This window comes from Hippopotamus amphibius, chromosome 1 (genome assembly GCF_030028045.1).
Source record: "Hippopotamus amphibius kiboko isolate mHipAmp2 chromosome 1, mHipAmp2.hap2, whole genome shotgun sequence".
NCBI lineage: Eukaryota > Metazoa > Chordata > Mammalia > Artiodactyla > Hippopotamidae > Hippopotamus > Hippopotamus amphibius.
In genome coordinates, this window is record NC_080186.1 from 118,357,521 (window position 1) to 118,371,584 (window position 14,064).

The 14,064-nt window shown below is 40.7% G+C and overlaps 2 protein-coding genes and 1 pseudogene across 15 annotated transcripts in view; 2 read left to right on the forward strand and 1 right to left on the reverse strand.

Annotated features, from left to right (window-relative positions):
• The window catches only part of ASH1L (ASH1 like histone lysine methyltransferase), a 203,321-nt gene extending 199,359 nt beyond the window's left edge, over positions 1–3,962 (reverse strand). For 9 of the 13 annotated variants that reach the window (XR_009052519.1, XM_057725937.1, XM_057725934.1 and 6 more), the window contains exon 1: positions 3,313–3,740. The gene's annotated coding sequence lies outside the window, so the exon portion shown is untranslated. Of the gene's footprint in view, positions 1–3,197; positions 3,815–3,914 lie in introns of those variants that run through there. The other 4 variants (XM_057725905.1, XM_057725915.1, XM_057725894.1 and 1 more) reach the window with 4 other exon arrangements.
• On the forward strand, positions 3,462–4,278 carry LOC130848132 (uncharacterized; annotated as a pseudogene).
• Positions 4,279–4,322: 44 nt separating this feature from the next.
• Positions 4,323–14,064, forward strand: part of DAP3 (death associated protein 3) — a 34,185-nt gene continuing 24,443 nt past the window's right edge. Inside the window, exon 1 of one of the 2 annotated variants that reach the window (XM_057726089.1) lies at positions 4,323–4,456. The gene's annotated coding sequence lies outside the window, so the exon portion shown is untranslated. The remainder of the gene's footprint in view (positions 4,457–14,064) is intronic. The other variant, XM_057726082.1, reaches the window with a different exon arrangement.

The following is a 14,064-nucleotide window of genomic DNA, read 5'->3' on the forward strand; positions in this document are numbered from 1 at the left end:
TTAAATTGTGAAGTATCTCATACATATAGGAGACTATATGATATGTTACCCATATGCACTGATATAGACACACTATACATACTTATATATGACACATTATTTTTTAAAAAACCCATGGACCTACTACCCAAGTTAAAAATTTCAAAAAATATTAAACTTTTCACAAATTTACATGCCATTCTTACACAGAGAACGTGACAATAAAGAGACAATCAGACAATTTTTCTTAAGATCTCTCCATTATCTTACTGAATCCTGTAACCTGTACTATTAAAACACCTTTTTGAATTTCTTTTCTTTAAAAAATTCAGAAGTTATTTTTAATTTTCAGTACTAGATTCATGTGTAGTCTGTCAGATAGCTACTGCATTTCACCCCAGAAGTGTTGTCTAGATACATGCACATCCAAAAATGACATTAAGACCTTTTCACATAAACTCACTATAGAAATACATCCGAAACAAGATAAGGAATGCTACCAATGTTTGCCTCCTTTTCAAACCAGAGTTCCTTCATCCCAAACATCAAATGATTCCAAAACACATTTTTTAATTACAAAGTCGCATATAGAATGTGAGACTTCATCACTTCCTAAGAATAACAGCAAAACCTCTCTGCAATTAAGTCATAAATCTCAACTTCTAGGAATATGTTTCCCTCCACCTTGCCCTTTTGAAAGCCCCCCTATCATGCAATTCATAGTTTCAACTAGATTAGAATAGCCTCAAGGACAGAGGCCATATATTATTCACCTTCGTGTCCCCTGCATGAAAATAACTCAATAATGTTTGTTATAACTAAGATAAATTCCAGGAAATGAGCTTTAAAACGCCTCAGTCCCAATGCAAAACTGGAAAGAGACAAGTTAGAGAATACGAATTATTATAATGAAAAAGAACAAAGCTATAAACATCTGTGATATATTCTCTTATCACCTAATTCAGAATCATGTATTAACACTGCAAAAATCAATCTGCAAAGAATAAAGAATAAAAAACAGAGATCTTAAAGTTCTCCTTATTGTCAGCATGCTCAAACACTGTCAAGGAATCTTTCATCTTAAACTCATACCAACATCTCTAACCCAAACAAAATATAAAAAAAAAAAAGAAAGAAAGAAAAAGGCTTTTAAGTGAAACCTGAATAGAAATTGGTTCTATCCATACCTCATCACAATTTACGTTTCTGAAATTTGTACGCATAGTTTGTGCGGCTGTGCTCATGCTCATTTTCCACAGTAAGGGTTTTTTCATCAGATTCTCAGAAGAATAAGTGACCCCCAAAAAACTTTAAGAACCACTAATCTAGCAAATCAAAAACATTCCATTTTCCCGGAATACAGTTAAGTTGGCTTAATTCAAGTATTCTTCCCTCATATGCATAGAGGGGATCCTTACTACAAAATTAGTCTCTCGAAGAATTTGTTCAGCCCAGCCAAAAAGTTCCAACATCCACAGGCACATCTATCAATGATTTCAGATCCCAAAAACAGTATACTTGGAAATGCCAAAAGAAAATGCAAAAGGCAGCACACTCTACCACAAAGTGGCCACCCTACTGGATGCTTAAATACACTTGTATCCTTCCATAGTAAAACGTTTGGAAGATCTAAATTTCCTCCAGGCCGAACAGACTTTTTAGGAAGGTTTTCTAGTTTCAAGTCCACTCCGATCTGTCTGCCTCACTCAACTCAGTATGTATCACTGTCTCAATATTTACCACTGTCAAGACAAATCCCCTCATATGCACCCAGGCTGTTTCAACAGGGCCACCTTTATTATTCTCACCCCAAAGCAGGGACCATTTATTGAGTAGTTATTCAATAAATGGTCTGAATGAATGAAAGAAGGTCCTTCCTCCCTTAAAGTTAAGCTGTCAGCCCCCATGCAGCTGCTATGGTACAAGTTAAACATCCCTCCCTCAAACACACAAGCTCAAGCTAAAGTGTCAGAAATTCTCTGCTTCCTCCATAAACAGAAAGTAATATAGTCATGGAATACCCATTTCTCACAGGCCAACCTGGCAAGGACAACTTATGTTCTGTTTGAAACAAGTGATCTCTACCAAATACCATGCAACCAGCCAATATGCCCCATCTTTCCAATAAACTCACACCTGCCTGACAAAGACCTGCTGAGACACCATGGTATAGTGAACATACTACCGGACTGGTTGTCAAAATATCTGTTATGGTCCCAAGTTTGTCACCAATTTAAAGTATGACCTTGGAAAAAGTATCTCTTTATGCAAAATAGGAATTTCCTATTTTGTAAAATGGGAGAAAACACCCATCCCACTACTTTCAAAAAGATCACAAACAAACTGAAAGAGCATTCTGAACAATATAAAAGCTTTATTCTATTATAAAGTGTTAATATAAACCCAGGTCAACAAAAAAGCCATCCATTCTTTATAGCCTCATAATAATTGTTCAAGTAAAGATGTTCTGGGCCTTCACATCTACACAATTCACTCAATTCTGAGTAACAAACTATTCTTAAGAATAACTGGCTACAACAAGTTTCTCCCATCCCTGATCCCACACTCACATGCTATATTTGTAAAATAGTGCCACGACTTTTCTTTTCCAGCAAGTATTAAGGCATTCCCAAACCGTAAAAGACACACACATATCAACCAGCAGAGAACATCCCAAGTTTTATTTTAAAAATAAGCTAACTTATAAGGGGAACTCCATTACACTTATACAAATACAAGCAAACTCTTCCGGAACACTTTCCTTCCTTGCATCCACACACAAACACAGCCGCTATACACCAACAGACCATCTGTCTTCTAGACCAAAAACATGTCTTTCAATGCACAAACTAACCAGTAACATGTATTAAACTTACAACACTGAGATCATTCTATTCTTCCTACATACAGTTCAGCGTGTCAGGGACACCAAAGAACTGATCGTACCCGTAAACTACCCTCAGAAGCTCTTCCCTCCTGCCACTCTCATTCCTTAAACGAAACAAACAAGACTATGGGGGATGCTCCAATCCTACCTTCCCAACACTCCAACTAACCTGTCAGGGGCACAGCCGACTCCGCCTCCATTCGCTTACTTTCCCGCCCCCTCCCCCCAGCCGGGAGCCCGCCTGTCAGGGACACCCCTTCACCCCCGCCAGGAGGGACTTCCCGGTAAAGCTCAGGATCCCCTTCCCTACGCTCCCCTCCCCCATCCTTACCACCGCTCTCCCGGAGGTCCAGGTCCGGGAGATGACAGTCGCTCCCAGGAAGCCAAGGATTGAGTCGCTGAGGGAGTACTTAGGCCCAAAGGCCTCCCAAGGCGGTTCTACTCACCGTGTCAGAGGCCGAGGCCGAGAGAGATGAGAGTGCAGGGAAGTGGGGAAGAGGGGGCGGCCGCCACCAGGCTCCTCCGCTTCCCTTGGTCCACAGCGGATCCCTCCCGCTTGTCAGGAGGCTGCCAGCGGGTGAGCGGGCTGGCGGAAATGCGAGAGAGGAGAGGAGAAAGGCGTGGGGCTAAGCGGGGGAAACTGAGGGGAGGCGGGTCCCGCAACCGAGACGGGGATCGTCTCCCCCTCCGCAAAGCGAACCCAAAATGGCGGCGGGAGCGGCGGCGGCAGAGCGGCGGCGGCGGCAGCTCCTTGGGAGGGAGGGAGCGAAGGGCGCCTCGTGCCCCCCCACCTCCCACTCCTCCCTCCTCGCGTTTTCCCCCTTCGTCCTCCCCCCTCACCCGAGTCGGGCGGCGGAGCGCGCACGCCCGCCCGCACGCGCCAGAGTGTATCTGGGCTCGTCGCTCGCTGCTCCCACCAACCACCGCCTTCGGCCGCCTTGCGCGCCCGCCAGCCAGTACGCACTCGCTCTGGGGCGCCTCCTCGCACAGTCCCCCACTTCCCCTCGGCCCCTGTCAAGCCAGCTCTGGCGCGGGCCCTCACGCGTACCTTCAGCAGCGCGAGCCCAAACCTCCTCCTCCACCTCCTCTCCTCCCCCCCTTCCCCGCCCCCACTGCCACCAACCGCCGCCACGGCCGCCGCCGCCTCCTCCTCCTCCGCCGGCCCCCCCCCTTCCACAAACTCTCCACCCCTCGCGCGTGCGCCTCCCACAATCCCCGCCGCGCGACTGTTCCATTCCTGTCGGCTGCAGAAGCGGGGGACAAAACAACAGGCGAAGCGGCCAGAGCTTCCCGTTACGACGGGAGTTGCCCCGAGCGGCGGTGGACACCTGTGACTACTTACCTCGCTGGCCGCGGCGCCGCGGCGGCGCGACTCCCTTCGCCCGCCTCGTCCCGGCCTGGGTGAGCGCGTCCGGGGCGGCCTCGCGCCCCTCCGCGGGCCGATGGTTGGAGGCCGCGGCGGCTGCGCATTGAGCAGCTTCCTGCCGTACGGCCGGAGCTTGCCTTTCTGCTGCGGGACGAGCGCCGGGGAGTCAGCCCTTGACCGTGTCTGCGGTTCACCGGGTCGGGAGAGCTGGTCCGCGACTCTCGGTGAGGAAGTGGATCGTGCGCACGGGGGTTGTACCCATGAGGGAAAGGAGCGTGACTCCGAACCTCCATGAGGTAGGGAGTGCGGCCAGTAGGGGCCGGCGACCTTTCTAGGGGGCTTCCCTTCGGGCTGTGTGCTGCGAACCTAGGACCCAAGAAAGAACCCGCTCTGTGGTCAGCTTTTTTTTTTTTTTTTCAAAACCCAGCTTAGATTTCTGGAATTTCACGCCACTGTCATTATGCGATGATGTTTTTGTGCACTTTTAAACATTCCTCGTGGATGGATGATCTATTTTCAACCTCATTAGGCAGCCTGAGGTTCGACGATAAGGACACCATAGATTTCAAGTTCAGGTCTGGAGTCGATCTCCCGTGTCTTGTGTGTCCTTCAGAAAGTTAGTTTTCTTAGTTCCTTATCAACAAGAAACGAAAAGCTGAAGATAAAAATTAGTTAACTCCAAATCTGTCTTCAGAGTTGGTGTGTGATAAAATAATATATGTAAAGTAGAATTAGCTCTTAGGGACAGGGAAAGTGCAGAGTGTTATGTTATCGTTCACAGTACTCTTGATGTTGATAAGGTTTATGGATATAATTGATAGTTTGTGTGCTGTTCTTCTAAATCGTTAATGAAACAATGCACAACTAGGTCTGTCAGATTTCCGTGGCTACTGATAACTTGTTTCGCAAAACTCTGCATCAACATTTACTTTTTCTTGATGATTGAATTCAGGAGAACTATGGACTGTTAAAATCCACAGATAACTCCAAAGCTTTCTTCTATTCTAGTAATCTTTAGTTTCACCTAATGGGTAAAGCAGAATAAATTAGGCGAGGGATCCACTTGGGTTTCCCTTTTCCTTCAAATCTGTGGACTTCTGGGGATCTGGGAATAGTTTGAAAATCACTGTACTGGATTAATCTCAAAGGCCTGTTCAAGCTCTAAAGTTCAAGTAGACACTCCTAAATTTCTCCATTAACATATTGTATTTCAATATATGGATCAGGTTTTGTTTGTTTGCTTTGTTTTTGTTTTTTCAAGGGAAATCCCCCTTAATTACCTCACTATATATTTGCTTTTCCTAACCTTATCTTAAGCCTCAGCTATTTCATGGAGCCGTTTACGAGCTATTGATCTTTCTTTAATTGTGTCATGTATGCAAGTGTGTTACCCTACCAAGAACATTTTTAATTTGAAGGCAGGGATTATGTCTAACATTTCTTTTATATTCTTTTGTAGTCTAGTGCAAAGCAAGTCATGGAAATGTTGAAATGAACGTTAGATACTTTAAAAAAGAAGGGAAAGAGAATTAACATTTGTGGAATACCATGTCAGGGGAACTTGTGTTCCTGTTTAATCCTTATACAACACTTTGAAATAAATCATTTTATCCCCCTGAGGCTCAAAGAAGTCCAGTAGCTATCTTTAGACTTCAGTTTGTCTTTTAAAAACAACTTTTTTGGGAACGAAATTGGGATGTTTGTAGAGACATGGATGGACCAAGAGACTGTCGTACAGAGTGTAGTGACTCAGAAAGAAAAAAACAAATATCATATATTAACACACATATGTGGGATATAGAAAAACGGTACAAATTGACTGGTTTGCAAGGTGGAAATAGAGACACAGCTGTAGAGAACGAACATATGGACACCAAGTGAGGAAAGTGGGGAGGGTTGGGGTGGGATGAATTGGGAGATTGGAATTGCCATATATACATTACTAATAAGAAAAAAATATCAAATTGTACACTTTAAATATATGCAGTTTATTGTATGTCAATTGTATCTCAATAAAAGTTCTTAAAAGAAAAAAAACTTTTTTTCACTATACCACGTTTGTGGTAAATTTCATAGTAGAATTCATAGTAAATTTCTCATTAGCAATATAATTGCATATGCTGCAAAGAAAGAAAACTTAATGAAATTGCTTGTATATGAAGAAAGTTATTTATGGTCTCTGCCTTTAACTTTTGGTAACTACGCTGATTCATGAAGTGTCAGCTAAGTATAGAAAAGTAAGGTAGTATTCAGTTCTTTTATGTATGCTCCAGTGCCTACCAGAGACTAAAATATATTGTGCTCAATAAAATGACCTTATTGAATGAATGAACCCTGAATTATTTGAACCAGGGAAGGTACAGAAAACAGAATAATGATTCCCCCAAAGATGTCCGTGTCCTAATCCCTGGAACCATTACATACATATGTTACATAGCAAAAGGAAATTAAGGTTACTAATCAGCTAACCTGAAAATAGGAAGATGATCCTGAATTATCTGGTAAACCCACTGTAATTACAAGATTTCCTTAAAGATAGAAGAGGGAGACCAAAGAGCCAGTGGCAGAGTGTTGCAGTAGGAAATAGACTTGACCAACTGTTGAAGATTTGAAAATGAAAGGGCAGCCTCTAAAACCTGGAGAAGTCAAGAAAACAGATTCTCTGTTAGAGCATCCAGAAAGAAAACGATCCTGCTGACACTTTGATTTTGGACTTCTAAACCACAGAACTCTAAGAGGACAAAATTTTTATTTGTTTATTTATTGGCTATGTTGAGTCTTCGTTGCTGCACATGGGCTTTCTCTAGTTGCGGTGAGTGGGGGCTACTCTTTATTGTGGTGTGCAGGCTCCTCACTATGGTGGCTTCTCTTGTGGAGCATGGGCTCTAGGCACATGGGCTTCAGTAGTTGTGGCACATGGGCTCAAGAGTTGTGGCTCACAGGCTCTAGAGTACAGGCCCAATAGTTGTGGCACGTGGGCTTAGTTACTACATGGCATGTAGGATCTTCCCTTCCTGGAGCAGGGATCTAACCCAGGTCCCCTGCATTGGCAGGTGGATTCTTAACCACGACACCACCTAGGAAGTCCCAAGATGACAAATTTATGTTGTTTTATGACACCAAGTTTGTAGTAATATGTTACAGTGGCAATAGGAAACTAATACAGAAAGGGGGCCAGATCATGACTAACCTCCACAGTACTCTGCCTTGAATGGTGGTTTTGTGCTTTAATTTAATCGAGGATATGATTTAACTGAAACTTTTCTTAAAGCACAGTGATAGGCACTTAACAGAGCTGCCTAGATTTACAGTGTTTCCCTGCTGCTCTGCTTCTCCTGTCATCAGTCCTCAAGCTTTAAATAGACAGCTGGGCTGTATGATGTTGCCGTACAGTGGCAGCAGTCTTAGCTAAGCTGCCCTCCGATTTCCCCACTAGAATAGAAGTAATTAAACATTTATCTCATGTTATTTCCTTGCTGGAATGTTGCAGCATGGAACAATGCAATGCAGATTAGTAGGAAAAACTCTTCAGTGAACTCTTTTTAAAATAATGTTTCAAATATTTAAAAATAAAACTTACTGGAACATCATCAGGGTTGACTTTACACTTGTCAGGTTATGGAAATGCTATATAAATGTAATAGTCTATAAATAATTTTCTGTTTAACAAGGGAAGAACTCTGAAATTCTTGTTTGGGTACCATGGCTTTAAACTCATGTTTCAGGTGATTGCCTTCTAGCAAAGTAGAAATGTATACTCCAGACTGTCTGGGTTCAAAGCCCTAGCTCTTCTACTTGGTAGCAGTGTAAACTTGGGTAAAACAAGTGATAATAATAACTGCATTTTTAAGTCATTTAATCATTTTAAGAATCCTATGTGTAGATACAATCTCCATTTTAGAAATGAGGAAACAGACAACACAAAGTTTAAGTCATTTGCTTAAGGTCACACAACTATTACATAGGAGAGCCCCATTTCAAATCCCAGAAGTTAGATTTTTTCTTAAAGAAGGTAGATTCTTCAGTCTGTGCTTTAAACTGTTCTGCCATACTTGCCACCCTGTATCTTTGTCTGTAAATTGGAGTTAATAATATTACTTACATCATAGGATTGTTTTGAAGATATGATGAGTTAATTTACATAAAGCACTTATACCAGTGCCTGACCTACAGAAAGTGTTCAGCAAGTGTTAGCTATTGCTATTGTAGTTGCTCTAGTTTTTTTGAGCCCTAGATTTTTTCCAGTGCGCTTCAGCACCTGGAAGAAAGTGAACATCAAAGCAGATGCTCCTTATTCTTGCTTTTCCCAGCACAGCCCTTGTATATCTCTTATATGTTAGTATTTTAAATTGCTCTTAGTTTGGAAAAGTTATGTTACCAGAGGAAGGAAAAAATGTCTGGAAAACACTAGTCAAGTACTTGCCCTTGTTTTAGGGAGGGGAAACGGGCTCACAGAGGAAAAAAAGATGTTTTTACAAGCTTGAAACAATGTTATTTTTTCCTGTGAAGCATGTTATGTGAAAGGTACCCATGTGAGAAACCAAAGGGTTTACCCTTCCCGAGGTAGGTTTAAATGTGTGGTTGGGATGTGACCCCACTATTTATTATCTTTAATGTCAGCCTAACACAGTTTGATGCACCAGGGTTTTCTTTATGCAGTAATATAATTCATACAGAAAAATTATTTATTAGCTTGAAAGGATTCATTAGGGGTTTGTTGATTTAATTTTTTAATATTTACTTTCTGCCCAGGTAATAGCAACATAGTTCACAGTTCCAAAAGTACAAAAGATACTACTCTCCCTCTTTTCCTGCCCCAACAGGAACCCATTTCCTTGCCCTGAAGGCAAACAATATTATCAATTTTTGTACATCCGTCAAAACATTTACCTTTTTACAAACAAATTGGATAGATTTTCTCCTTTTTTACACTAATGATAGCTTGCTGTATACAGTGTTCTACACTTTGTTTTTGTTTTGTTTTTTTCACTTAATATATATTAGAGATTTTTCCTCGTTGGTATGGAGGGAACTTCTGGGATCATTTTGTTTCTAAACAGCTGCATGGTATTCCATTGCTTATCCACTGTTAACAGATATTTAGGTTCTTTCCATTCTTTTAATATTAGAAACAATGTTGCAGCTGAATAATCTTATATACATAGGGACCCCTGTGTTTTTACTATGTCACTGTAAAAATGATTTTGCTTAGGTCTCAGAAAAAATTTTTTAACCTAGACACCTTACTAAAGTTTGGAGTGAAGTTTGTTTATTACATAAATAATATTAATACTAATTGTTAGCAACATTAGGAATGAAAATCAAGAGAGATAATCACCTGCGCTCCAATAGATGGGATGATTTTGTGTATATCTGTTTTCTTTGTCATTGTCTTTATGCATCTCCACTTCAGAACCATGATCTAAATGTACAGTGGCTTAATCTAAGTGTGGGTTTATATCACTGAGCCCTAAAAATCTAGGCTGGTAAGCCTGGGTATGTGTGTACACTTAACATGCCTTTTGTGAAGCCTTTAGAGACCTCTCAGATATTTTGCCAATCTAGCGTCAATTTGTTGAGGAATTTTCTAGGTTTGTTGAGAATTATCCAGAATATCCTCTAGCCTAGAAAGCAGTCATAGTCCCTGCCCTTCCTTTTTTTTTTCTCCATTAGAAGGGTTAGTGTACATTGCACCATCATTTGCCCCTTTATCATTTGGAGACTAAATGTGTATTGTTTCTATCAAAAATACCAAGTGGTAGAATCCTGAGAGCTGACAGTTTACATTGTTAAAGTTAGTCATTTTCAGTTTGCCTCAGAGAAAGTCCTTTGCTTCTGTAGCCCTAATACTGCTCTAGGAATCCAAACTTGGGGAAATAGTTATAATAATTACAAAATGCAGCATAACAAATCTGTTTTTTCTAACTGAAATTGTGAAAACAATGAGATTAGTCTCCAGGAACCAAATTTTCCCTGTAGGACTCAAGATTCAGAACAATCTCTCTCAGCCTTTGGCACTGTTGAAACTTGGGGTTGGGTAATTCGTTGTTGTGGGATCCTCTCCTGTGTGTTGCAGAATGTTTAGCAGAATACCTGTCCTCTGTTCACTAGATGCTAGTAGCACCACTCCTCCAAGTTGTGATAACCAAACTGCTACCAGACATTGCCAAATGGCTCCTAGAGGGCAAAGTTGCCCCAGTTGAGAACCACTGATTTAGAAAAAGAATTACTGGGACTTCCCTGGTGCTCCAGTGGTTAAGACTCCAGGCTCCCAACGCACAGGGCACAGGTTTGATCCCTGGTTGATGAACTAAGATCCCACATGCCACACAGCGTGGCCAAAAAGTAATAAATGAATGAATGAATGAATGAAAAAGAATTACTGATCATTGAGAAATCAGTCTAGTTTCAATAGAGAAAAAGTTATGGCAGGCTAATTTATCTTCTTTTGTCAGAATTCCCAGAATGGTAAATCAAAATAATACCATAATATATCATGTCTTCATAAGACATTTGATAGTCTCATCAAGGCTTTTTGGAGAAGTATATACTGAATGTTTAATTGGTTAAATAACTATACCCAAAGACTGCCTGTTCTTAAATAGGTTGAAATTCCCTTAACTGTTGACATCTATGCAGTAGTTCTCAATCTTAGCTGCACATTGGAATCAGTGGGGGAACTTTAATACCTATGTAATACCTATATCTGAGTCTCACTAACAGAGATTGTGATTCAGTTGGTGTGAAATACAGTCTGGGCAGCAGAGGTTTTCATTATACCTAGGTGATTCTAATGTGCAGCAATATTGAGAACCACTGATCTAGGCTATGCTACAGAACTCTTCGGATAACTGTATCCTGTTTAATTGTTACTTGAATGAGATCACTGAGGATACATTTTTAAAATTTGTAATTTTTGCACAGTTTTTAAAAGGTAGGTAATATGTTGGTGATAGATTCAGAAAAACATTCAGATCTCCACATGTGGGATCCTGAATTGGACTTTATAACAGAAGGAGTACATTATCTGAAAAGTTGGCGAAATCCAAATAAATTCCATGGTTTAGTTAATAGTATTGTAACAATGTTAATTTCTTAATTTTGGTAACTGTACTATGGTCATGTAAGATGTTAATATTAGGGGAAGCTCTTTGTACTATCCTTGCAGTTCTCTTGGCCCAAATTTTTTAAAAATAAAAACTAAAAAACTATTACAAATGGTTATCTCTTGCAACTATTGATACTTACCTGTGTGGCTCAAAATTTCTAATATTACACATACAAAATAAAAGCTGAATTTCATTTGATGCTAAAACTGATTGTGAAACTGCAACTGTGTTCAATAATTTCCTTTTTTTTAATTTTGTATATTTGTTATTTATTTATTTCTTTGACTGCCTTGGGTCTTAGTTGCGGCACTCAGGATCTTTCGTTGCAGTGCATAAGCTTCTCTAGTTGTGATGTGTGGGCTCCAGAGCACGCGGGCTCAATAGTTGCAGCACTCAGGCTTAGTTGCCCCGAGGCCCTTAGGGTCTTAGTTCCCCCCAATCAGGGACTGAACCCACATCCCTGCACTGGAAGGCAGATTCTTAACCACTGGACCACCAGGGTAGTCCCTGTTCAATAATTTCTGATTTAGAATTTTATCAAAACAACTTTTAGTTCTCATTGGTTAACTTTATAACTGAATGTTTAAAATTGTGAACTTTCAAAAACTTTTATTAATAAAGGAGATATTGACAAAGTAAAATAAGGTTCAAAATTAATAAAATTGAAATTTAATAATTCACTTAACCTTAGCTAAGATCAAAATCAACAAATAGCTGCACAAATAAAGTGTTGAGGCCGTCTGGGAAGAAATAGGGTGTAGCAATGAGAAATTGCTCTCAAGTCCAATAACTATGTTTGGATCCAAGGGTCTCCATTTTTTAACAGTACAGTGGTTTCCACAGGTCAGAAAAATTGTGATTTTGCAGATCCTCCCATAAAGAGGTAGAGTCTACTTCCTACCCTTTGAATCTGGGTTGGCCTATAATGGTCTGCAATAGAATACAACAGTCTTTACTGGTTCTCAGCCAAGTTTGAAGAGATCTTAAGTGTTTTAGCTCTCTTGGATCTTTGCTACTGCTATGTCAAGTCCAGGCCACACTGCAAAGAGGATGAGAATCAGTGTGGAGCAGAATCAGTCATCCCAGCTGAGGCCAACCTCAGATGCATGAGGAAGCCCTTCAGAGATAGCCAGATCTGGCCCAGAGCAAAAGAAGTAACCAGCTTGTAGCTGTAGACTTGTGAGCAATAATAAGTAGTTATTGTTTGAAGCTATTGAGTTTTGAGATAGTTTGTTAAGCAGCAGCAAATGATAAAATGCTTCAAAGGCTGCTGTGATGATAAAAATAACATAAAGCATATGATATATATTAGTACATTGTCCGGCATGTAGTAGTTCATCACTGCATGTTAGCTTCTGCTGTTGTGTTATTTTAATATAGCTAAAAAGCAATATTTTTATTTATTTATTTATTTTATTGTCTGAGTTAGGTCTTCGTTGCTGCGCACAGGCTTTCTCTAGTTGCGGCGAGCCGGGGCTACTCTTCGTTACGGTGCATGGGCTTCTCATTGCGGTGGCTTCTCTTGTTGTGGACCATGGGCTCTAGGTGCACGGGCTTCAGTAGTTGCAGCACGTGGGCTCAGTAGTTGTGGCTCATGGGCTTAGTTGCCCCGAGGCATGTGGGATCTTCTTGGACCAGGGCTTGAACCCATGTGCCCTGCATTGGCAGGCAGATTCTTAACGACTGCGCCACCAGGGAAGTCCCTAAAAAGCAGTGTTTTTAAATAACAGCTTTATTGAGATTTGCATACTATAATTCATATACCATAAAACTCAGTATCTTTAAAGTGTACAATTCAGTGGGATTTTAGTATATTCACAGAGTTGTGTAACCATTACCACTGGCTAGTTTTAGAACATTTTTTTCACCCCCAAAAGAACCCATCAGTGGTCAGTTTCCATTCTCCCCTCTCCCAGGCCCTGGCAACCACTAATCTAATTTTCTGTCTCAATAGATTTGCCTGTTGTGGACATCTCATATAATTAGAAGTATACTATATGTGGTCTTTTGTGACAGACTTCATTCCCTTTATTTAAAGATTCATCCATGTTGTAACATGTATCAGAACTTCATTTCTTTTTGTTTACTAACTAATGTTCCACTGAACAGCTACATTTTTAAAATCTGTTTATCAGTCAGTGGACATTTGCATTGTTTCTGCATTCTGGCTACTATGAATAATGCTGCTGTGAGCATTTCTGCACAAATGTGTGTACAAGTGTTTTCATTTCTCTTGCATGTATAACTATGAGTAGAATTGCTGGGTCATTTGGTAAATCCATGTTTAAACTTTTGAGGAAATGCCAAACAGTTTTCCAAAGTGGCTGCACCATTTTACAATCCCAGAAGCAATGTATGAGGATTCCAATTTTTCTGCATCCGCCCCAATACTTGTTATTGTGTGTTCTTTTTGATTTTAGCTATCCTTGTGAGTGTGAAGTGGTATCACATCGTGTTTTTGATTTGCATTTTCCTAATGACTAATGGTGTTGAGCATCTTTTCCTGTGTTTAGTGGCCATTGTATGTCTTCTTTGGAGAAACATCTATTTTAAGTTCTTTGCCCATTTTTGAGTTACTTTTTATTGTTGAGTTGTAAAGAGTTCTTTGTATAATATATTGTGAATACAGGTCCTTTATCAGATATATAATCTGCTGGATCTTAGTTCCCCTACCAGGGATCAAACCTGGCCCTGGCGGTGAAAGCAGTGAGTCCTAACCACTG